Genomic DNA, 26,814 nt, shown 5'->3' with positions numbered 1-26,814 from the left:
GCTTGCTAGCTACTTCCGGACACAAATGAGAGAACACCCAACTCTGACCATTTTAGCTAGCTATCTAGGTAAAACATGAACTATAATCCCAACTCAAGTCGTTACTACCCTGCATGAATCTGCAGGTAGCTAACCAACCAGGTTCAATTAGGCTATAACTAGCAAAGCAAATGGCTCTGAGATACGAAGAATTAGATCATACACGTAACGTTAGCTAGCGAGCCAGCTAGCTAATGATAACTAGCTAACAGTACACTTTATCTTGAAATGGAACCACTTTCTGCCAAAATTAGAAACGTGTAATAACAGAAAATGTAGCTAGCTAGACTATCTTACCAATTTATGTCTCGGATGCCATGGTTGCCCATAGTTTGAAGATGTAATCCGGAGACAGGTGTTTTCTCCATCTCCATCAGCCCACTCATTACCTCAGCCAATCATGGCTAGCAGGAAGTTTGCTGTCTTTCTCTGTGGCTAAACCAACTAGGCTCATAATTTAACAATTTTATTCATATTTACAGATGGCACACAAGTCTGTTATTAAGGCACATGAAAGTAAACATGTTTCAAAAATAATTTTTACCAGAAAACGCAACCTGACAGAGCTTGAGAGATCTGCAGAGAAGAATGGGAGAAACTCCCCAAATACTAGTGTGCCAAGCTTGTAGCGTCATACCCAAGAAGACTTGGCTGTAATCGCTGACAAAGGTGCTTCAACAAAGCACAGAGTAAAGGGTCTGAATACTTATGTAAATGTGATATTTCAATATTATAATTTTTTATACATTTGCAAAAATATCTTAAAACCTGTTTTTGCTTTGTCATTATGGGGTATTGTGTGTAGATTGATGAGGGGGGGAAAGGATTTTAGAATAAGGCTTTAACGTAACAAAATGTGAAAAAAGTCAAGGGGTCTGAATACTTTCCAAATGCACTGTATGTGTGTCAGTCACTATGTTTAAAGAGATCGAAAAACAAGTATTGTATCTGTGTGTATGAATGATATCAGGATGTAAGGGATACAGTAAAGGTTGTTTGCTTTACACCAGGTTAGATGGATGGGCTCCTTCATCTACAAGTCACTGAGCAGTTCATTGTTTACAGTAAAAGGTGTCATAGTTCAGTGATGTCATTATTCCTTCAGTTTCTGTGCAGGTTTTTGTTAGAGAGGTGTCATAGGTGTTATACTGTACAATGTGTTGTGTATGTGGTTTTCTATTAGTCTGAGTTGCTGTAAGGTTTATTATGAGAACATCTTGCCCTACAGTACAGCAGGTATATTGTCTAGCACACTCCTAGCTTTGCTTTAATCTCAAAGCCCTTCATGTCCAGAGTTATTGCTTAGGAAAAAAACTAAAATGTTTTTTTTACCGGAAAATGTCGTCCGGGGGCGGAAAATAAATTATTTTTATATCTTCTTACCTAAAAGAAACCAATTTCGTTTTTATTGTCATATTGGCAGCAAATGAATTGCTATTTTCTTCTGCTGCGCTGGAAAGTTTTAAGCCTAATTGCCGTAGGCGGGGAAATAATTGGGTCAGAGAGAGGTTAACACACTCACACACACACACACACGCACAAACACACACAGCCGAGGCTTCTTTCTCACTGAAAACAAAGCTTTCATTGTGTCAGGTATTCCTGAATACTGTACTTACAGTATATACACAGCTCTCTGGCAATCTCTTTCTGTACTGTTTCACACACGTGCACACACACACACGGATACACACTCAGGTACACACTCAAATGTATCCCTATACACATCGACAGGCCTGCTGGCCTCCTCTGGTAGTGTGGGTTTGTGGCATAATCACATACAACACATATTGAATGGTGATTGCATGTGTAACATTGGCAGAGGGAGAGCACAGGTCATGCTATACTGCTCACACACTTACCTGTGATGCTGCCATAATCATTCAATAGGCCCTACACATAACGCCAATGAGCAGTACTTTTAGTGTACTATGCATACACACACACACACACACACACACACACACACACACACGTAACCGATGTGAAATGGCTATCTAGTTAGCGGTGGTGCGCGCTAGTAGACTTTCAATCGGTGACGTCACTTGCTCTGAGACCTTGAAGTAGTGGTTCCCCTTGCTCTGCAAGGGCTGTGGCTTTTGTGGAGTGATGGGTAACGATGCTTCGTGGGTGACTGTTGTTGATGTGTGCAGAGGGTCCCTTGGTCGGGGCGAGGGGACGGACAAAAGTTATACTGTTACATTGATGCTGTTGACCCGGATCACTGGTTGCTGCGGAAAAGGAGGAGGTTGAAAGGGGGGTGAGTGTAACGGATGTGAAATGGCTATCTAGTTAGCGGTGGTGCGCGCTAGTAGACTTTCAATCAGTGACGTTCACTTGCTTTGAGACCTTGAAGTAGTGGTTCCCTTTGCTCTGCAAGGGCTGTGGCTTTTGTGGAGCGATGGGTAACGATGCTCCGTGGGTGTCAGTTGTTGATGTGTGCAGAGGGTCCCTGGTTCGCGCCCGGGTCGGGGCGAGGGGACGGACTAAAGTTATACTGTTACACACACACACACACACAAATATATGCACACACACATATATGCACACACACATGTGTATGCACACACACGCACAAACAGGAAGTCCAGCGAGTCCATGGTGTAATTTTGGATGTGGGTATGTGTGACATAATTAGACGGTGGAGACATAGACAGACAGGTGAAATGTTCTCCTTGGGTCCTACTGTTACACTCAGCTGGTCTCTGAGTGGAGTAATCAATCTCTCTCTTCTACCTTGTCTCTCTCTCTCTCTCTCTCTTTGTCCCGCCCCACCGCCCACCTCTGCTCTCCCGGGCCAGAGGAAGTGCGTTGTGATCGGACGTGACAGTTGTTGATGGTGTGGTTGGTCTCCCTGTCAGTCATAGGCCAGTCATTAGGATCCTGGCCAAGTCTCAACCACTTAAACTTCTCGTCTCTCATTTAGCTTGATGGATACACACTGGAGATAATTGCGGAGGGCAGACGTGTGTGTGTACGTGTGCGTGCATGACTGTCCCTGGGTCCGTGAAGGACACAGCATGCCAGTCTGTTTGCCTTACAGTCACCAGTGACTTTCCAAGATCCTTCCTCTTACATTGTGAAGTCAATTAGCCTCCAAGGCACCCATGTTGCATAGGTGAGGGAATACTCTAACCACATGAGGTTGGTGGCACCTTAATTGGGGAGGATGGGCTCATGGTAATGGCTGGAGCGGATTCAGTAGAACGGTATCAAAGACATCAAACACATGGTTTCCATCTGTTTGATGCCATTCCATTTGCTCCGTTCCAGCCATTATTATGAGCCGTCCTCACCCTCAGCAGCCTCCACTGACTCTAACCTTTAAATAAAGGAAAAGCAACTTCACAGGCAAACTGACTTTGAATTTAACTGAGCCAACACCATTGTAATTCAAGTTTAAAATCATTGGACTTTGTAAGTAGTTCCGAGGTCTGCACTGCTGCTTGTTTCTCTGTAAAGTATTCAGTATGCCATGGGGACTAAACCCCTACTACTGGAGTCTGTGTCCTACCCCAACATTTCACAATCTGCACATTCACGCTGTAAGGGTACCTGTGAGGGCCATTTGCTAATTTATGACAGCTGCATCCTTAGCAACCTGAGTAAATTACCCGTTCAGAAATATCAAGATAACGGAGACTAAAAACCATATCTGGAGGCGTACATTAGCACAATGAATTATTCTTTTCAGGCCTATTTGTTTCAGGCATATGCCAGTGCTATTTAATTACTAGATGGAGATCATCCGCAGGTAATGACTTTGTTTTTATTAATTTCCCTTGTTTAATGTCTTCTTAACAATTCATTTAATTTCTTTCCACAGCCCAGGGACTACAAATGCAATGTTATTCAATAGATGGGCTAATTATTAATTTCCTATTCCTATCCACTGTGTTTGGTATGTTGTATCCACTGTGTTTGGTATGTTGTATCCACTGTGTTTGGTATGTTGTATCCACTGTGTTTGGTATGTTGTATCCACTGTGTTTGGTATGTTGTATCCACTGTGTTTAGTATGTTGTATCCATTGTGTTTGGTATGTTGTATCCACTGTGTTTGGTATGTTGTATCCACTGTGTTTGGTATGTTGTATCCACTGTGTTTAGTATGTTGTATCCACTGTGTTTAGTATGTTGTATCCACTGTGTTTAGTATGTTGTATCCACTGTGTTTAGTATGTTGTATCCACTGTGTTTAGTATGTTGTATCCACTGTGTTTGGTATGTTGTATCCACTGTGTTTAGTATGTTGTGTCCACTGTGTTTAGTATGTTGTATCCACTGTGTTTAGTATGTTGTATCCACTGTGTTTAGTATGTTGTATCCACTGTGTTTAGTATGGTGTATCCACTGTGTTTGGTATGTTGTATCCACTGTGTTTAGTATGTTGTATCCACTGTGTTTGGTATGTTGTATCCACTGTGTTTAGTATGTTGTATCCACTGTGTTTAGTATGTTGTATCCACTGTGTTTAGTATGTTGTATCCACTGTGTTTAGTATGTTGTATCCACTGTGTTTAGTATGTTGTATCCACTGTGTTTAGTATGTTGTATCCACTGTGTTTAGTATGTTGTATCCACTGTGTTTAGTATGTTGTATCCACTGTGTTTAGTATGTTGTATCCACTGTGTTTAGTATGTTGTATCCACTGTGTTTAGTATGTTGTATCCACTGTGTTTGGTATGTTGTATCCACTGTGTTTGGTATGTTGTATCCACTGTGTTTAGTATGTTGTATCCACTGTGTTTGGTATGTTGTATCCACTGTGTTTGGTATGTTGTATCCACTGTGTTTAGTATGTTGTATCCACTGTGTTTAATATGTTGTATCCACTGTGTTTGGTATGTTGTATCCACTGTGTTTAGTATGTTGTATCCACTGTGTTTAGTATGTTGTATCCACTGTGTTTAGTATGTTGTATCCACTGTGTTTGGTATGTTGTATCCACTGTGTTTGGTATGTTGTATCCACTGTGTTTGGTACTCTGTGCAGAAAGAACATAGTTTTGTCGGATGCTTCCTTCATTCTCCCCTTTATGAATCTGGGATGTGAGGGACAGCTGTCTGGTCTTGATACTATATGTGTTCTGACACAGCTGGCCAGAGAAAGATGGGCTCCTATAGAGTCTGGTTTCTTTTAAGGTTTCATCCTACTGTACCTGGGGAGGTTGTTCTTGACACAGTTGCCCTGGATCTGTCTTTAATGATGGGGGAGAGGAGAGACCAGTGTAGTGGGGGTCGAACAAGAGAAAAGCACAGGGAGAGATGAATCAAGAAAGAATTGTAGATGAGAGGAAAGAAAGTAAAAAATGACCTTGAAGAGAGGGAGCGGAAACTGAGCGCTTAAAAGGCATGAGAGGAAAAAGAAGAGAAGATGGGCTTTTTTAACACAGATGGGGAGGAGTGTGTTGTGATTCTCTCGCTTCCAATTAAGCCTCAAAAACAGATTTCTCCAGACAGGGGAATGCGCTCCTCTCTGAGCCAGAATGGCTCCCTTGGTCCAGTTTCCAAAGACAAACAGCAGATCAGTGCAGCTCCTGTTCAACTGTGTCTCTGAGACTGAGAGCTGCCCCGACTCCGGGAGCTCCAGCTGTTCTGTTGCCATGGGGACCTGAGGCGCATCCTTTATCAGAATAGAGTGAGACAGCGGGTTAGCTCGCCTGGAGAGAACAAGAGTTTGTAGATTTAAAGCAAACACCGAACATCAACACAAGACTAATACTCTCTGATGTAATCTACTGAGTTTACCCCTGTAGGGCCCATGTCTCAGAGATCTGATTTACACACGATATACACCCACACACAAACACACACATACACAGTAGGCCCTACCCAACACTTAACATTCTTATTACAAGCACAAATTAACCTCACCTCTTCCATATAAGCCCTTTTTTTGTTCCTTGACTCCCAGAACCTCTATGTCTGGCACTACATACCCAACCATATTCATTACCCTACATTACCTCTTCAGCACTTACCACCTGTATTCCACTGCTAGCCATGCTCTATGAGGCTTATTGAGGATGCTTGTCCAGACCATGACTGAGGAATCTTTTATGGTGACTCATCTGGTCCCCCCCTCCCTCTCTCTCCCTCCCTACCCCCTCCCTCGCCCCTCCCTCCCTCGCCCCTCCCTCCTTATCTTTTTCTTTCCATCTCTATTTCTCCACATCTTCAGATCCACTGCTGTTTGAGTCCGCTCTTATAAATCAACAACTGCTTACCCAGGTTCTCAGTGACGTTTGAGGGGAGCGTTGGTCTGAAATCTCAATAACATTGTCTAACATAAAAATAAAAATAAATATTGTCTAACATCCCGGTAACGTTTGAGTTAAGTGTTTCAGCAGGGTTGTGGCTGGTCAGAGCAGTGAGGTAACGAGGAGAGGAGAGAGGTTGTTGCTAGGATGCACTCTCCTCTCCAGGGAAAATTAAATCTAGAGAATGCAGCGGCAATCAATTAATCCTGCGTTGAAGTCCTGCTAGTGACACAGTCATTCTTATCTCACACAGGGATGGGAAATTGAAACACACACATACTTGCACGTACTCATGCACACACACCTGTGCACGGAGATATTACATGTCCACATGACGGATCTGTGTGCAGCAAGGTGATAGAAGGGATTACAGTATATGGTGTGTTTGCGTGAGATGACTTGTGTCCATCTTTCTGTGTCCTGCTGTTCTCTGTCTGTCTGTCTGTCTGTCTGTCTGTCTGTCTGTCTGTCTGTCTGTCTGTCTGTCTGTCTGTCTGTCTGTCTGTCTGTCTGTCTGTCTGTCTGTCTGTCTGTCTGTCTGTCTGTCTGTCTGTCTGTCTGTCTAACTGAATGTTCATAGTGTTTCCACACAGTGAGCACTTATCTGTTCATCTCGATGGAAAACACACACACACACACACACACACACACACACACTTACAGACAAACCACGCTGAAAAAACCCCACGCTGAAAGACACACTCCCAAAGAGTGTATTTGAGCAGTGACTATTTGCCCCTATTGGGCAGTAAAGGGGGAGAGGGAGAATGAATGTATTGCAGACAGCGTTGGTGTTTTATGCATAATGATTTGTAATGTAGATTATATCATTTATCATCACTAATGCAGCCTGAAGGCTTGAACAATTCTCCATTTGTCTTTGTTTGTTGTATTGATTCCTGTGGTTGAGAGAAAGCTGGAAAATGATCAGTTGAAAGTTGTTTACACACACATACACACATACACACACACACACACACACACACTAGATATGGATGTACTGATATCTCTGCTGTAATTACCTTCAAAATGGATGACATGTTGACCCAACCTCTTTGTCTCTTTCATTTCTCCCTACTCCTCCTCCCTTCTCTCTCTCTCTCCTCATTTTCACTGTGTGCCTCAACCACGTTCTCCTCTTCATTAATGTCTTTATCCTGTCCTCTCTGCCCTCGCAGGCTGTCTGTATAGTTCTCCTCTTCATTAATGTCTTTATCCTGTCCTCTCTGCCCTCGCAGGCTGTCTGTATAGTTCTCCTCTTCATTAATGTCTTTATCCTGTCCTCTCTGCCCTCGCAGGCTGTCTGTATAGTTCTCCTCTTCATTAATGTCTTTATCCTGTCCTCTCTGCCCTCGCAGGCTGTCTGTATAGTTCTCCTCTTCATTAATGTCTTTATCCTGTCCTCTCTGCCCTCGCAGGCTGTCTGTATAGTTCTCCTCTTCATTAATGTCTTTATCCTGTCCTCTCTGCCCTCGCAGGCTGTCTGTATAGTTCTCCTCTTCATTAATGTCTTTATCCTGTCCTCTCTGCCCTCGCAGGCTGTCTGTATAGTTCTCCTCTTCATTAATGTCTTTATCCTGTCCTCTCTGCCCTCGCAGGCTGTCTGTATAGTTCTTCTCTGCTCTACTGGCATATTCATTGTTCTCTTACTCACTGTTTACTTGATTTTGTGATGGCCAGAGCAAGTTAAGGTCATGTCATGTTATATTGTATTGCATTATATTGCATTGCATTGTAACATAATGTCATGTAATGTAACGTCTCATATCTTTTCATATCTTCTCTAACGGCACACACAACTATGAAACCGTTGACACTATCTCTGTTTTACAATGCATAATCCCAGTGCTATAACTCACATGCTGTGTGTTCCCCAACAGAGGAACCAATCACACAGTACTTACTAAGCTTGGCAAGGGAGCGGAAATATACACATTTGGTAAACATACACACCATGATGACACACTCTTATTATGCCCACAATCGGGTCTTTATGCCTGGGGAGAAAGCTAGACGTCACACCAGAGAAGTAACACCACAAACCCAGTGATGTGAGAGCAGGAAGAACAGATCTCACACTGGAACGTGGAAAGAGGTTTGGAACTGATTCAGCAGAGGTGTCTGTTGCTGTGTGAAAAGAGAAATAGTATAGGTTCCTCTGCACATGACTCAAATATCAAAGTGTCGTTTGATCTCTCGCTGGGTTTTCTCCCGCCGAAACAAATCGGCACAATTCGCTGTTTTTTGAATAGCTGCTTGTCAGAGTTTTGATGATGAAATGTAGCACTCTGCTCAACCCCTCTCTCTCTCTCTCTCTCTCTCTCTCTCTCTCTCTCTCTCCCTATCCCTCCAGTCTTCCTTTCCCCCTCCTCTCTCTCTGTCTCTCTCTCTCTCTCTCTCTCCCTATCCCTCCAGTCTTCCTTTCCCCCTACTCTCTCTCTGTCTCTCTCTCTGTCTCTCTCTCTCCCTATCCCTCCAGTCTTCCTTTCCCCCTCCTCTCTCTCTCTCTCTCTCTCTCTCTCTGTGTCTCTCTGTGTCTCTCTGTGTCTCTCTCTCTCTCTGTCTCTCTCTCTCTCCCTATCCCTCCAGTCTTCCTTTCCCCCTCCTCTCTCTCTGTCTCTCTCTCTCTCTCTGTGTCTCTCTGTGTCTCTCTGTGTCTCTCTGTGTCTCTCTCTCTCTGTCTCTCTCTCTCTCTCTCTCTCCCTATCCCTCCAGTCTTCCTTTCCCCCTCCTCTCTCTCTGTCTCTCTCTCTCTCTCTCTCTCTGTGTCTCTCTGTGTCTCTCTGTGTGTCTCTCGCTATGTCTCTCTCTCTCACTCTCTTTCTCCCCATCTCTAATCTTCCTTTCCCCCTCCTCTCTCTCTCTCAATTCAATTCAATTCAATTTGCTTTATTGGCATGACGTAACAATGTACATATTGCCAAAGCTTACTTTGGATATTTACAATATGAAAATAATGAGAATCAAAATTGTCAGCAGGACAAAAGTAACAACAATAACCAAGGGTCAAAAATAACCATACATTGAACAATAACAATAAGCATACAGTAGAGGACATGTGCAGGTTGATTGGTCTGTCAGACACTGTCCCTCAACTTATGGCAGGCAGCAATGTAGTGCGCTGCCAACCCACAGCTCTCTGCGTCCTCCCCCAACAGGATGGGTAGCCTACTCTCATCAGAGAGGTCTTTTTATTTTTAAACCTAAGTAATTGTAATGTGTGCAGTACTCTATATATTTTGTACCAATTGAGAACTTTTGTATCGCTAATTCCTCTTGTTTAGATTTTTTTTTTTTTTTTCCCAATTTTGCCAGAAGTTGTTTGTGTTTCTGGACTCCTCAATTAGTGTCAGCTGCTTGCTGTTGTACTGTGCTTTTTTGGTTCTGAGTGTACGTTTATAGAGTTTTAAAGTCTCACAGTAATGAAGGCGTAATTCACCATTATTTGGGTCTCTGTGCTTTTGGTTGGATAGTGTTCTAAGTTTTTTCCTTACAATTTTACAATCTGCATCAAACCAGTTGTCATCTGTGGTCTTTTTTGTTTTGTTTTTTATCAATTTCATTTGTGCTTCTTTTGCCGTTTGCCTGAATATATAGTTGATGTTTTTTACTGCTAGATTGATTCCTTCTTTACTGTGGGTGAATGTGCTATCCAGAAAGTTATCTAAGAGTTTTGGATATTTTGGTTACAGGTTGCTTTCTGGTATTCTTCTGTGCTGTTTTGGGCCCACCTGTATGAATTTCTGATGTTGTACAGCTTACTGGGCTGTGAATGTGTGGTTGTTTCCATGTTCTTTTTTTCTGTTCTTTTGAGGAACAATGTAATATGGCTGTGATCAGACAGAGGTGTTAGTGGCTTGACAGTGAATGAGCTGAGAGAGAAAGGGTCAATGTCTGTAATCATATAGTCTACTGTACTGTGGCCAAGAGGTGAGCAGAAGGTGAATCTCCCCAAAGAGTCCCCGGTAACCTACCATTGACAAAGTACAGACCCAGGCTTCTACAGAGCTGCAACAGATCCCTTCCGTTTTTGTTGACAGACTGTTGTTTCTATGGGGGAGATTAAGACAGTTAGAAACAGTATGGCCTGTAATAAAGCTGTCCCCTCGTGTGCTCGTTAGATCAGGTAGTGTTCATGTGTGCGCATTTGTGTCCCCACAGATGAGCACATTTCCCTGGGCCTGGAAATGGCACGTCTCTTCCTCAAGAGTGGGGAAGATCTCCTCTGAGTAATATGAGGATTCTGAGGGGGGGATATATATTGCGCTAAGAAACACATATTTTTCTGTCAGTACGAGTTCTTTTTTCAGTTTTAACCAAATGTGATATTTATCAATTTTGAGGGGATCAATTAGATTTTGTAGTTCTGATTTGTACCAAATGATCAGTCCTCCAGAGTCTCTGCCTCTATTGACAGAGCTGTGTTTCTGTGACGGCACAATTACCTCTCTGTAGCCTGTGGGACGGTGAGTGACAATGTCAGCCTTACACCATGTCTCCTGCAGAATGATGACGTCAACATCTTTAAGATTTTTGTTGAACTCCAGTGCTAAACTCTTCAGTCCAAAGGTTGATGAGTTTAGGCCCTGAATGTTACACATGCTAACTGATAGTGATTTCATGTTGCAAAAAGAAAGAATAGCAGTCAGAAATACAGTAACTACTGTCGTGTCTTTGCTATCGTTAAATTGAAGACTTATAGTTTTTATCAAAGATTCCTGTAATTAGGGATTACGCGATCACTTGAGTAATAACGTAACTAATTAACTATGAATTCGAGGGCACCAGGGAAAGTTATTAGATTACAAAGTTATAATTTCCCAATATAACCTTTCAGATATATTCATATCTGATCAATAGTCTTCTAATTAATGATTTATTTACTTTACCTCACGTTAGTCTCATTCCAAACGTCTTAAATTGTTGATTATCTGCACGAACCCAGTCTTCACTATGAGTCATCCATACATCAATTGTCTTAAATCATTTATTTATTACTAACTAATTAATTCACAGAAATGCATAAACAAACAAACAAACTTAAAATAGTTACATGAAATGATAGGAGAAATATGCCCTAGTGGGCTGAACCGGCATAGCGGCTTGTTAGACAAAAGGGATGGATGGGGGGTCGATTCAGAAGTCACTACAGAGTATACTCTTTATAACAATTGACATGCTAATCCTTACACATGAACGCTCACTCATTCGGGAACAATTGCAATCAATATATATATATTTACGCTCATTGTGTGTCGTCTTGATCGTTGGAGAGAAGTTCGTTTTGTTGGAGTTCCTTCTGTCGTAGTTATTGTGGATTGTTCAGAGTCACATTCGTTGTAGAATGCTTGTTTCGGCGGTTGTCTTTCTTCGCGTTCAATGATACCGAATTCCTAGCTGCAGACTAGTAGTCAATATCAAAACTTGTTATTATTCGTATAAGAGTTTTAACCACGTGGTATGGTTAAAGATTCAGCAATGGTACTCAACCTTCGTTCTCCTCCTAATGGAGAAAAACATGGTTTAATGGTAATTTCTCATAGTTGGCTTTTATTCGGATAGCAGAGAGGGGCTGTCCCATGGTCTCTGACCCAACTGGCTCAGGGGCGGGTCCTGGATTTAGTTCAAATAAAAAGGATTTGTATTTTTCTTCATTAAACAGTTCAAAATCATATTACACAATTATACAAACAGTATCATACTCACTCATTCATTTTATACAACAAACAGGTGTAAACCTCATTTCTGAGGTTATTATATAAACAGCGGTATGGTAATGTAGTCCCACAGTCTCTCCTGAGTTTCCCACGTGGTGACAAATGGACCGGTTCATAGCTGGACTCTCCACCGATCTTTATACTTTTGCAGGAATATGAAATATGTTCGTACCTCAAGTTCTGTGAGGTGGAAGAGAATTCCTTTGTCCTGAAAGTTTACCCTTTGTCTAATACTGTTGGGCCATGAGGAGATTCTCAGGAATTTACGACCTCTCTGTGACCACATCATGGGTTGAAGAGGCAGGGAAAGGCAGGGAGAGGGGGTGGTGAGGTTTGCAATACCCAAGCAGGCGACGTCATGACACTACTAACTATTAAGTTGTTAAGAGTGAGATAAACAGGATAACAGCTAACATTTTTTCTGTTATATATATATATATATATATATATATATATATATATATATATATATATATACAAATATTCCTATTCATTGAACAAGTAAAAATGTTGTACAATAGGTGTGTGTGTGTGTGTGTGTGTGTGTGCGTGTGTGTGTGTGCATGCGTCTGTGTGTGTTTAGTTCAGTTTAGTGCAGATGTATTGGAGGAGCTGTTTAATCTCACTTAATCCTACAGGGTTCTCCTGTCCTCTGACGACCTCTGCGTAGCTGCTCTGGTCCTGCTGTTGGGCCATGTGGAGTGGAGGAGGACCAGTTCTGGGCCGTGTGGCTTCCTCTCTGGTCTGGTAGAGGTGGTGGTCTGGTGCGGGGTAGTATGCTGGGCCCGGTCCGATCTGGCTAAGCCGATGGAAGTGGTGATGCTCTGGTGGTGGGTGGGGCCTGTGGGGTGCGCTGGGTCTGGTGTGGCGTTGAAGGGGCCTGGGGCTTCTTGGTGGTGCAGTGGTCTGGTAGGGGTCTCTGGGTGGTCCTCTGTCCAGTGCGGCATGGGGTGTTTGTCTACCAAGTGCCACGTCCTTTAATGAATTGGCAAACATCCCTACTGTCTGCTTCCTCAGTTGGGAGTGGTCGTGCAGATGCTCTGGGGTGATTGTTGGGTGGTGAGCAACGTGTACATTTGGGAGTAGGTCACACCCTCTGGTGATGTCAGCATCTCTCTCTGTCTCTCTCTCTTTCTGTCTCTTTCTGTCTGTCTCTCTGTCTCTTGCTCTCTCTCTCTCTCCCTCTCCCTATACTCTTCCTTTCCCCCTCTGTCTGTCTGTCTGTCTGTCTGTCTGTCTGTCTGTCTGTCTGTCTGTCTGTCTGTCTGTCTGTCTGTCTGTCTGTCTGTCTGTCTGTCTGTCTGTCTGTCTGTCTGTCTGTCTGTCTGTCTGTCTGTCTGTCTGTCTGTCTGTCTGTCTGTCTGTGTCTGTCTGTGTCTCTCTCTCTCTCTCTTTCTTTCTTTCTTTCTTTCTTTCTTTCTTTCTTTCTTTCTCTCTCTCTCTCTCTCTCTCTCTCTCTCTCTCTCTACTCTTCCTTTCCCCTCCTCTCTCTCTGTCTCTCTCTCTGTCTGCCTCTCTCTCTCTCTGTGTCTCTCTCTCTCTCTCTCTCTCTCTCTCTCTATCTCTGTCTCTCTCTCTGTCTCTTTCTCTACTTCATGCTCTGTGGATTTTCAGTCCCTCATTGTGTGTAAGTTTAGCTGTGTTTGAGTGTCCCTGCTACCTCCTCTATCTGTGTGGTCCATGGTCAGTGTCCCATGAGCGTGAGAGGACAGTAAAAGAGGGAGAGGAGAGAAGAGGAGGGGCGGAGAAACCCTAATTGTCCATTTCGTGCCAGTGCAATTAGTTGTGAATGGAAAGTGTGTTTCTCCAAAAGGCTCATATACACCCCCCTCCCTTCATCCCTCCCTCCCTCCCCCCTCCTTCTGTCCTTCTCTGAATGACTTCACAGAGCCTAATGCCAGCTAATTAGGCCCTGGTTCATTTTGGAGGGAGTGTGTCTGACTATTTGTCATTCCCTCTTATCACAAGTCTGTTCCTGGAGTACTACCCAGCAGTTAACCTCTCTGGGATATGTGGGACCGGCCAAGATCCAGTGTAAATGCAGAGCGCCAAATTCAAATAAATTACTATAAAAATTAAACTTTCATGAAATCACACATGCAATACACCAAATTAAAGCTACACTTGTTGTGAATCCAGCCAACATGTCAGATTTCAAAAGGCTTTACGGCGAAAGCAAACGATGCTGTTATCTGAGGACAGCACCCCAGTAAACAAACCCAGACAATCCTATTTCAACCCTCCAGGCGCGACACAAAACGCAGAAATAAAGATAGAATTCATGCCTTACCTTTCACGAGCTTCTTCTGTTGGCACTCCAATATGTCCCATAAACATCACAAATGGTCCTTTTGTTCGATTAATTCCGTTGATATATATCCAAAATGTCCATTTATTTGGCGCGTTTGATCCAGAAAAACACCGGTTCCAACTTGCGCAACGTGACTACTAAATATCTCATAAGTTACCTGTAAGCTTTGTCCAAACATTTCAAACTACTTTTGTAATACAACTTTAGGTATTTTTTAACATAAATAATCGATCCAATTTAAGACGGGATGATCTGTGTTCAATACCGGAGGAAAACAAAGTGTAGCTAGCTTTCAGATCACGCGCCTCTAACAAAAAGTACACTTCCCTCGAGCCTCATTCTGAACAGTGCTACTTCTTAATTTCTCAAAGGAAAAACCTCAACCAATTTCTAAAGACTGTTGACATCCACTGGAAGCGATAGGAACTGCAAGAAGGTCCCTTAGAAATCTGGATTCCCAATGAAACCCATTGAAAAGAGAGTGACCTCAAAAAATATATATCTGAATGGTTTGTCCTCGGGGTTTTGCCTGCCAAATAAGTTTTGTTATACTCACAGACATCATTCAAACAGTTTTAGAAACGTCAAAGTGTTTTCTATCCAAATCTACTAATAATATGCATATCTTAGCTTCTGGGCCTGAGTAGCAGGTAGTTTACTCTGGACACGCTTTTCATCCGGACGTGAAAATACTGCCACCTATCCCAGAGAAGTTAACTGGCTGATAGGCACAAGTCTGTTCCTGGAGTCCTACTCAGCAGTTAACTGGCTGATAGGCACAAGTCTTTTCCTGGAGTCCTACTCAGCAGTTAACTGGCTGATAGGCACAAGTCTGTTCCTGGAGTCCTACTCAGCAGTTAACTGGCTAATAGGCACAAGTCTGTTCCTGGAGTCCTACCCAGCAGTTAACTGGCTGATAGGCACAAGTCTGTTCCTGGAGTCCTACTCAGCAGTTAACTGGCTGATAGGCACAAGTCTGTTCCTGGAGTCCTACCCAGCAGTTAACTGGCTGATAGGCACAAGTCTGTTCCTGGAGTCCTACTCAGCAGTTAACTGGCTAATAGGCACAAGTCTGTTCCTGGAGTCCTACCCAGCAGTTAACTGGCTGATAAGCACAAGTCTGTTCCTGGAGTCCTACCCAGCAGTTAACTGGCTGTATTTGGGTGCTTAAACACAGGACACACCCATAGGCTGAGGAGCTGGAGCAGGGGTCTAAAGAGCCCACACAGATGCCCTGGTCTGGATATGTGGCCGCCTATTTAGTTGACTATATGCTCCAATAGAGGGCAGAGAGAGGCCCTAACCTTATACCCTGCCCCTAAAGACATCCCACTGAAGGCCCAAAGCCCCCAAATATACAGTTAGTTATTCCTCTACTGTCCCAAACTAATCTAGAGTCTCTAATAGCTGAGAATGCCTTGTTTATGCTCCTACCAAGGCTTCTTCCCAGAGCCCTGCTGCGTCCCACTCTGCATCACCATAACAACCAAACATCCCAACAGGAAGTGCACTTCATGAACTCCATTTCTATACATCTGTTCCTCTATATTTTCTTAGTTTTTTCCATTGTTTTCTTGAGCTGGAGGGAATTCGCTCCAGGCAACTTGATAGAAATTGTCCTGCCCAGAGGCATTGTGTGTGTGTGTGTGTGTGTGTGTGTGTGTGTGTGTGTGTGTGTGTGTGTGTGTGTGTGTGTGTGTGTGTGTGTGTGTGTGTGTGTGTGTGTGTGTGTGTGTGTGTGTGTGTGTGTGTGTGTGTGTGTGTGTGTGTGAATACACCTTAATGAAATTCATTCCACCACTAAGGGAGAGTGAGAAGTAGGTGGACGAGAGGAAGGGAGAGACAAAAAGAGAAAGAGCGAGATAAGGGAGGAAGGAGAGTGTCAGGCAGAAAAAAGACAGAAGAGAAATAGAGATTGAAAGAGAGATAAGAGGAGTGTAACTGTCCATCAGTGTAAAGAGATAACTGTCCATCAGTGTAAAGAGATAACTGTCCATCAGTGTAAAGAGATAACGGTTCATCAGTGTAAAGAGATAAATGTTCATCAGTGTAAAGAGATAACTCTTCATCAGTGTAAACAGATAACGGTTCACCAGTGTAAAGAGATAACGGTTCATCAGTGTAAAGAGATAACTGTTCATCAGTGTAAAGTAATGCCAGATCCATTATCATGGGGTTAAAAAGCAGAAAGGTCAGATGGTTTGTTGGAGAGAAGCACCACACTTTTCACCTCACGTTTTCTGCTGTCTTCTTTGTTATCCTTTGTTGTTATCCTTTGTTTCCTCCTCTTTTTCTCCTTCCTTCCTGTTTATGAGCAGCATGGCTCTGTGAGCTGTTTGCTTTGGCTGCACTGTGACACCTGGGCCCTCAAGCAATCGCAGCCAATCACAGAGGGAGCTAATGTAGGCCAGTCGGTAGTGAGGCGGATCTTTGCGACTGTGGTACATTGTTTTATTATGAAGAGATGATGATGTCGAAAATATGTGACCTTATTTTAACGTCACTATTAATTGCAGTCCGGTAGCACTGAGTAAGTTTCCATGCTATCCTCATTTCCTCTCCTCCGTCTCCCACACCAGACCAGATCCACCATGACACCTCAGGGACTCCAAAGTAGTCAGACAGCTCCCAGGCTGGATGCAGCAGCAAATCTCTTTTTTTTATCTCCTCCCCATCTCTCTCTCTCTGTCTCTCTCTCTGTCTCTCTCTCTCTCTCTCTCTCTCTCTCTCTTTCTCTCTCTCTGTCTCTCTCTCTCTCACTCTCTCTCTCTCTCTCTCTCTCTCTCTGTATCTGTCTCCCTCCCTCCTTCCAGTGATGATGTCATTGATGCAGAGATAAATATGTTGCTTAAAGACAGGGTGGGTGCTGAGGGACAGTCCGCAGTGCGGAGAGGTGGAGGAGAAAGGAAGGAGAGGTGGAGGAGATGAGAGAGGAAGGAGTGACAGAGTAGTCCAGTGTGGGACAGACAGATAAAGAGACTCAATCTCTGTTATGACTAACATTTGCACCTACTGTGTAAGCAATGTTTATTTTCAGATGGGAAGAACAGTCTACATTTACACTTGACCTTGATATTTTTGGTCTACCTTTATGTTGTACTGTATTCCCTCTGGACAATAACAGGTGCAAACTTAGTACTGGTGCGATGGCTAACTCAGAGACTGAGAGACTGAGAGATAGGGAGGGCTCACCACACCCCAGAGCATTGAATCACATTCTTCCTCCTCACACACAAACTCTACACACCCCAATGGCAGCCAGAGAGAGAAGGGGGGAAGGGGGGGGGGGGGGGGGGGTTCAGTTCATGGTTTAAATATTTCTCACAGCTCGGCCAGCTCAGTCACAAATCAATGGGCTCAGCCCGATGTCAAATCAGCACCCAGGATGCTGTGCGTTTGTGCTAGGGAGAGATTGAAATGATAGTGATCTACAGCAGACACAGACACTAGCACGAGTCTGGGTTTTGGTGCATGAGGATGGCTTTGAGTAGATGTGATTTATGTCCCCACACCTTGTCTCCAGATGAAATCTCCCATGAATCATTGCACCTGCAGAGGGGACATTGGCTCATCTGTTGGTTTGGGTTTATATGGATTTATTTAGCAGGATCCTGCTCTGTGCCTGGGCTTATATGCTGCTATATTCTTTTTATGCACACAAACTCTCTATATTGCATATTTTATGATCTCATTCGGCCGTTTTATGGCTTTTACAAGACATTGAATTTAGGATTATACTTATATGCGTATATGGTTTCATATATTCTCACTCTGCTGGTTTGTAAGTCTAACAGGCTCATACAGACCTATAAAATGGCGCCGATAGATAGGGCAGCCGTGCTTCTAGCCCCTAAGCAACTGCACCGCCCGCAACTGCAGGGCTCTCCAGAGGGTGGTGAGGTCTGTCCAACGCTTCACCGGGGGCACACAGCCTGCCCTCCAGGACACCTACAGCACTCGGTCACAGGAAGGCCAAAAAGATCAAGGACAACAACCACCCGAGCCAATGCCTGTTCACTCAGCTATCATCCAGAAGGCGAGGTCAGTACAGGTGCATCAAAGCGGGGACCAAGAGACTGAAAAACAGTTTCTATCTCAAGGCCATCAGACTGTTAAACAGCCCTCACTAACACATTAGAGGCTGCTGCCCTATATACATAGACTTTAAATCACTGGCCACTTCAATAATGGAACACTAGTCACTTTAATAATGTTTACATATTTTGCATTACTCATCTCATATGTATATACTCTATTCTATCATTTTCTACTGTATGTTAGCAGTGGCGATTTTAGCATGTAAATCTTGGGGCAAACAAAAAAAATGTGGGATGCATGCCAGCAAAGCAACAACACAACACCAAACAATACATTAATTACACTATAACGGTGACAAACGGTGCCCACAAACTACATAAAGCTGTCCCAACAGCAGAATCCCAACAGCAGCCCCAACACCTTACCACTGCTACAGTTCATTCCGCCTCATTTACTGCCTTTTAAAAAAACATAGTTGATATGGCTGACTTGCTTAAACAAATGTGGTTTCTACTGACAATTGAGATGTACAAACTAAGGCGTAAGGGGACGACAAGTGGATAAGAGGCAATCCGTATTTTCCATTAAGACATTAATGAGCGAGAGACGACAGATGTAGTCAATATAACTATTTGTTCAACACTTTTGAAATGTACAGCGACAGAATTCAGAACATGGGCCCTTCTTACATATAAACAGACAGTGAAAGCTCTTACAATATTCGATGATTACATTTCTCTAAAACAGGTTATAGGCAAACAAGCACACACCGGCCACGAACGATGTGTTTACAATACCGTGTTGGTGAAAATAGACCAACTTATTAGGGTGAGGCACATGGGCTACTAATAGCTTATTACACAACATACACGTAGTATTACTTTAGCTACAGTATACATATATCTCTGGCATCCTATATAATTTATGAAGCAGCATAAGACATTTTTGGAATCACGTTGTGATGTGCTTGAACAGGAAAGTGGCGCGACGGTCCTTCGTGGGCAAATTTTGTCATCAAAGAGAAAGATGCCAAATTTACAATTCTGAGTTGAATGACCGTTCCAAACGTATTTTCCCAGTTGTTGCTCGTTTTTCCCGAGTTCCCAGATGTCTTGAACTCAGTTAGCCACTGATTCCTTCCCAAATCACTCATTGTTGAGTTTGCGATTTCCAGCTTGTTGTGTAATGTTTATGTCCAATGGCCGATGAGCACCAAGACATTTATCTCTAATTTCTCTTCCTATGACAAGGATTGAAAAGGATTTGATTGTCGACTTGATTCATGGTGACGACTGCTAGCTTGCTACTGTAGCTAAGATTTTGAAAGTATGATGTTGACATGATCAGTCCAATCAAAGCTACTGTACATATAACGTGATTTGATGTCATTCTGTCTGTGGCCAATGACCTTGAGCCTTCTTGGATGGGCACTTCTAATATAACTCTATGGCAGAACCCAAGGGGCTAGAATTTCAGAGCTCTAACCTTTGAATTGGGCATGATGTACTGTCACATGAGTGACAGAAAACTGAGCCAATCATGACAGCCCCACCACCAGAGAAAGCACTAAGCTAGGCTAAAACACCTGCATTTTGGAGCTGCCTTACCTAAGAAAGCAAAAAAGACCATGTTTGTATGCAGCTTTATTAACTCAATGACATTTTCTTTTACATTGTTTGGAAACTGATATGTGACATGTATTAATGCCAAAATAACATGCAAAACAGGCAAAAAATAATAATATATATATACACTCCCGGTCAAAAGTTTTAGAACACCTACTCATTCAAGGGTTATTCTTTATTTTCACTATTTTCTACATTGTAGAATAATAGTGAAGACATCAAAACTATGAAATAACACATATTGTAACGATTCTCGTCTGGTGAAGGAGAAGAGGACCAAAATGCAGCGTGGTAAGTGTTCGTCATATTTTAATTTAAAACTGAACACTACACAAAATAACAATGATGAGAAAACGAAACAGTTCTGCAAGGTGAACAGACACTACACAGAAAATAAACACCCACAACCAAAATGGGGAAAACAGGCTACCTAAGTATGATTCTCAATCAGAGACAACGATCGACAGCTGCCTCTGATTGAGAACCATACCAGGCCAAACACAGAAATATAACAACAATATAACAACTAAGGTCAGAACGTGACACATATGGAATCATGTAGTAACCAAAAAAGTGTTAAACAAATTAAATAAAAATGTTACCAGCAAAGCACCCCCACACTATAACCCCTCCTACTCCATGCTTCACAGTAGGAACCACACATGTGAAGATCATCTGTTCACCCACACCGCATCTCACAAAGACATGGCAGTTGGAACCAAAAATATCAAATTTGGACTCCAGACCAAAGGACAAATTTCCACCGGTCTAATGTCCATTGCTCGTGTTTCTTGGCCCAAGCAAGTCTTTTCTTCATATTGGTGTCCTTTAGTAGGGGTTTCTTTGCAGTAATTTGACCATGAAGGCCTGATTCACACAGTCTCCTCTGAACAGTTGATGTTGAGATGTGTCTGTTACTTGAACTCTGCGAAGCATTTATTTGGGCTGCAATTTCTGAGGCTGGTAACTCTAATGAACTTATCATCTGCAGCAGAGGTAACTCGGGCTCTTCTTTTCCTGTGGCGGTCCTCATGAGAGCCAGTTTCATCATAGCGCTTGATTGTTTTGGCGACTGCACTTGAAGAAACTTTCAAAGTTCTTGAAATTTTCTGCATTGACTGACCTTCATGTCTTAAAGTAATGATGGACTGTTGCTTCTCTTTGCTTAATTGAGCTGTTCTTGCCATAATATGGACTTGGTCTTTACCAAATAAGGCTATCTGCTATATACCACCCCAACCTTGTCACAACACAACTGATTGGCTCAAATGCATTAAGAAGGAAAGAAATTCCACATATTAATTTTTAAGAAGGCACACCTGTTAATTGAAATGCATTCCAGGTGACTACCTCACGAAGCTGGCTGGGAGAATGCTACGAGTGAGCAAAGCTGTCATAAAGGCAAAAGGGTGGCTCTTTGAAGAACCTCAAATATAAAATATATTTTGGTTTGTTCAGCACTTCTTTTTTTGTTAACTACATGATTCCATATTTCATAGTTTTGATGTCTTCGATATTATTCTACAATGTAGAAAATAGTAAAAAATAAGAAAAACCTTTGATGTAGGTGTGTCCAAACTTTTGACTGGTACTGTAAATCAGACAGTGATTCTTACTGCTTTGTCCTAATAGGCTATTATTGCTGCTGTTTTCACTACAACAGCATTTACTATCAGTCTATTTTATTGCCACATCCATAAGGCACGTCTGAGCCTTACTGGCACTGCTGTGTATGGGGACTGATTGGTGTGTGTGTGTGCGTGTGCGTGCTTCTGAGGGGCCCTCTTCTGAGAGACCTGTGAGCTCTGGAGATATAGAGTGGACACGTCTGCAGATTTTATCCCTGTTCAGACAGAGTGTGTTCAGACAGCGGTCTGCATCCTCCATTTTCTCCATTACATGTCTAATGGTGGCACCTGGGACAACACAGCTCCCGTGTGCTCCCTGGCCATGGACTCCTGCATTATAGATGTGCTCCTACACAGGAACATGTGAGCTTAATGGATGTGACAAGTGGAGCGATTTATAGAACATGCTATGAGGTGACCATCCTTTCCCTCTGGGGCCTATGTATATGTACTGTATTGCATACTGTGTGCATGGACATGTTTAAATATTCTTGTGGGGAGCAGAAGTCCCCACAAGACTTGTAAACACACCTTTTTTTTTATCAACTGGGAACATTTTGTTGGTCCCCACAAGGTCAAATGCTATTTCTAGGGTGTTAAGGGTTAAGGTTAGAATTAGTGTTAGTGTTAAAATTAGTGTTAGGGTTAGAATTAGTGTTAGGGTTAGAATTAGGTTTAGGGTTAGGGTTAGAATTAGGTTTAGGGTTAGGGTTAGGGTTAGAATTAGGTTTAGGGTTAGGGTTAAGGTTAGGTTTTTGGGTTAAGGTTAGGGTGCGTGCGTGCGTGCATGCGTGCGTTAAGGTTAGGGTTAAGTTTAGGGTTAGGATAAGAGTATGGGTTAGGGTTAAGTTAGGGGTTAGGGAAAATAAATGGGACTGAATTGTGTCCCCCCACAAGGTTAGCTGTACAAGACTGTGTGTGTGTGTGTGTGTGTGTGTGTGTGCGTGCGTGCGTGCGTAAATTCGTAACATATCACGCCAAATGGATGACATAGTATACAAAAAACAGGGACCACTTTCAAAACTATTGGCTTAAATTATACAAAAGTTTGAGAGTGCATCTTTAACTGTGAATGCTGCTGATATAGCTTGCCATGTGTTTTAGCGCTGAGCAGTGTTAGCATAAAGCCCTGCCAAACCCCAGCCTGGTCACATATTTGCTTAGAAAAGCGCAGACGCGGCTGGAAGATGAGATTCCATTAGGATGGCTGGGGAGGGAGAGGGTGAGGAATTTTCTGAAAGATTTTCTGCCTCTCTTTCTGTAATCACAATGCTAATTAAAGTATACTTGTTAAGTGTGGCTGGGACTGTGTTCTATATACTGCCTACTGCAGCGAGTTAGCGCTAGGCTAATTAGAAAGCTAATGGTCTCCACAGCCGTGGCTACAGTACTAATACCTCTAGTAAAGTGATGGACTACACCGAGGCAGGCCATGCAGGGGTTAATTTCTCTCACTGGAGAACCCTATAGGGACACACACACACTGACCACAATAATAAACAGATGTTCATTTTGCTCCAAAAATGTTAAGTATGTCAGAGTTGTGCATACAGATACGCACATACACACAAACACAGACACACACAGCGACGCATCACTTCTCACGAGTCAGGTTAGTGTTGGCAGCTGTGTGTGTCAGAGTGATTTTCAGTGTCTGCTGAGTGGTGACGAGTGTGTTTCTCACTACTAACCTTGATTAACAGGGGTTCATTAGCCTATGCCACGCTCTGATTATTATGGGATGAGGAGCGCTGTCGGAACGCCGTCAGAATGCTGTTGGAGCGTCGCAGCTTTCCCAGAGCACTCTCCTGAGTCACCCTGACTCCTGTCCTCATCCCAACAGTCCTGACTCCTGTCCTCAACCCAACAGTCCTGACTCCTGTCCTCATCCCAACAGTCCTGACTCATGTCCTCATCCCAACAGCCCTGACTCCTGTCCTCAACCCAACAGTCCTGACTCCTGTCCTCATCCCAACAGTCCTGACTCATGTCCTCATCCCAACAGTCCTGACTCCTGTCCTCAACCCAACAGCCCTGACTCCTGTCCTCAACCCAACAGTCCTGACTCCTGTCCTCATCCCAACAGTCCTGACTCCTGTCCTCATCCCAACAGTCTTGACTCCTGTCCTCAACCCAACAGTCCTGACTCCTGTCCTCATCCCACCAGTTCTGACTCCTGTCCTCATCCCAACAGTCCTGACTCCTGTCCTCAACCCAACAGTCCTGACTCATGTCCTCAACCCAACAGTCCTGACTCATGTCCTCATCCCAACAGTCCTGACTCATGTCCTCATCCCAACAGTCCTGACTCCTGTCCTCATCCTAACAGTCCTGACTCCTGTCCTCAACCCAACAGTCCTGACTCATGTCCTCATCCCAACAGTCCTAACTCCTGTCCTCATCCCAACAGTCCTGACTCCTGTCCTCATCCCAACAGTCCTGACTCCTGTCCTCAACCCAACAGTCCTGACTCCTGTCCTCATCCCAACAGTCCTGACTCCTGTCCTCATCCCAACAGTCCTGACTCCTGTCCTCATCCCAACAGTCCTGACTCCTGTCCTCATCCCAACAGTCCTGACTCATGTCCTCATCCCAACAGTCCTGACTCCTGTCCTCATCCCAACAGTCATTACTCCTGCACTCATCCCAACATTCATTACTCCTGTCCTCATCCCAACAGTCCTGACTCGTGTCCTTATCCCAACAGTCCTGACTCGTGTTCTCATTCCAACAGTCCTGTCTTCCGTCCTCATCCCAACAGTCCTGACTCCTGTCCTCATCCCAACAGTCCTGACTCCTGTCCTCATCCCAACAGTCCTGACTCCTGTCCTCATCCCAACAGTCCTGACTCCTGTCCTCATCCCAACAGTCCTGACTCCTGCACTCATCCCAACAGTCATTACTCCTGCACTCATCCCAACAGTCCTGACTCGTGTCCTCATCCCAACAGTCCTGACTCGTGTTCTCATTCCAACAGTCCTGTCTTCCGTCCTCATCCCAACAGTCCTGACTCCTGTCCTCATCCCAACAGTCCTGACTCCTGTCCTCATCCCAACAGTCCTGACTCCTGTCCTCATCCCAACAGTCCTGACTCCTGTCCTCATCCCAACTCCTGTCGTCATCCCAGGACACCACAGGCCTGTGTGTGTATTCTTCTGTTTATCATTGCACTTTATTTGTCTAGTTTCAGTGATGGCCTTGCTAGCAGACGTCAAAGCCCAGCCATTCAGTACAAGACAATACCATAGAAAAGAGTTCAGATACAGGGTGAGGCATGCTACTCTGTACAGCCACATCTCCAAACCCCACACAGTGGGTATGTTGGTATGTAGTGTATTGATGTGGTGTTTAAGTTATGTAGCATAGTTATATGCAATAAGGGTTTTACTTCTGCATTCCTATAAGACATGCCTACAAACACTCCTTTGAAAACCCACCTGAGAATAATGATTAAAAAACTACTTGTAGATAAGATAAAATGGCGCCGAAGAGGATGGCTGATGTTTTACATGCCCGTAATCAATTGTGCTATTTGTTCGTTTTTCTGCGTTTTTTGTAACTTATTTTTTAACTTATTTTGTGCATAATGTTGCTGCTACCGTCTCTTATGACCGAAAATAACTTCTAGACATCAGAACTGGGATTACTCTCCACGGACTGGAAGAAGCTTTTTCCTTTAACGAGTCTGACGAAAAATATATACTGCTCTCCCGGGAACAGACCCAGATCCCCGTCATTTGCGTGAAGAAAAGACGGAGGAAAAGAGGACGCAGATCAGGCTGCCTTCTGAGAATCCGTAGGCGAGCGAGTAAACTTCCATTGCCATCAATTCTACTTGCTAACATGCAATCATTGGAAAATAAAATGGATGACCTACGATTACAATTATCCTACCAACGGGACATTAAGAACTGTAATATCCTATGTTTCACCGAGTCGTGGCTGAACGACGACACGGATAATATAGAGCTGGAGGGATTTTCAATGCACCGGCAGAACAGAGAAGCTACGTCTGGTAGGATAAGAGGTGGGGGTGTGTGTCTTTTTGTCAATAACAGCTGGTGTGTGATGTCTAACATTAAAGAAGTCTCGAGGTATTGCTCGCCTGAGGTAGAGTACCTTATGATAAGCTGTAGACCACACTATCTACCAAGAGAGTTCTCATCTATATTGTTCGTAGCCGTCTATTTACCAACACAGACCGATGCTGGCACTAAGAGCTCAATCAACCAACTCTATAAGACCATAAGCAAACAAGAAAATGCTCTCCCAGAAGTGGCCCTCCTAGTGACTGGGGACTTTAATGCAGTTTAAATCAGTTTTACCAAATTTTTAGCAGCATGTCACATGTGCAACCAGAGGGAAAAAAACTCAAGACCACCTTTACTCCACACACAGAGACGTGTACAAAGCTCTCCCTCGCCCTCCATTTTGCAAATCTGACCATAATTATATCCTCCTGATTCCTGCTTACAAGCAAAAACTAAAGCAGGAAGTACCAGTGATTTGCTCATTACGGAAGTGGTCAGATGGTGCGGATGCTACGCTACAGGACTGTTTTGCTAGCACAGACTGGAATATGTTCTGGGATTCATCCAATGGAATTGAGGAGTATACCAACTCAGTCATCGGCTTCATCAATAAGTGCATCGATGACATCTTACCCACAGTGACCGTACGTACATATCCCAACCAGAAGCCATGAATTACAGGCAACATCCGCATCGAGCTAAAGGCTAGAGCTGCCGCTTTCAGGGAACGGGACACTAATCCAGATGCCTACAAGAAATTTTGCTATGCCCTCAGACGAACCATAAAACAAGCAAAGCGTCAATACAGGATTAAGATCTAAACCTATGACACCGGCTCTGAAGCTCGTTGGATGTGGCAGGGCTTGCAAACTATTACGGACTACAAAGGGAAACCAAGACGCGAGCTGCCCAGTGACACGAGCCTACCAGATGAGATAAACGCCTTTTATGCTCGCTTCGAGGCAAGCAACACTGAAGCATGCACGAGAGCACCAGCTGTTCTGGATGACGGCTCTCCGTAGCCAACGCGAGTAAGACCTTTAAACAGGTCAACATTCACAAGGCTGCGGTGCCAGACGGATTACTAGGACGTGTGCTCCGGGCATGTGCTGACCAACTGGCAAGTGTCTTCACTGACATTTGCAACATGTCTCTGATTGAGT

This window comes from Salvelinus namaycush, chromosome 34 (assembly GCF_016432855.1).
Source record: "Salvelinus namaycush isolate Seneca chromosome 34, SaNama_1.0, whole genome shotgun sequence".
NCBI lineage: Eukaryota > Metazoa > Chordata > Actinopteri > Salmoniformes > Salmonidae > Salvelinus > Salvelinus namaycush.
The sequence above is the reverse complement of the archived record's forward strand: the minus strand, read 5'-3'. Positions refer to the sequence as shown.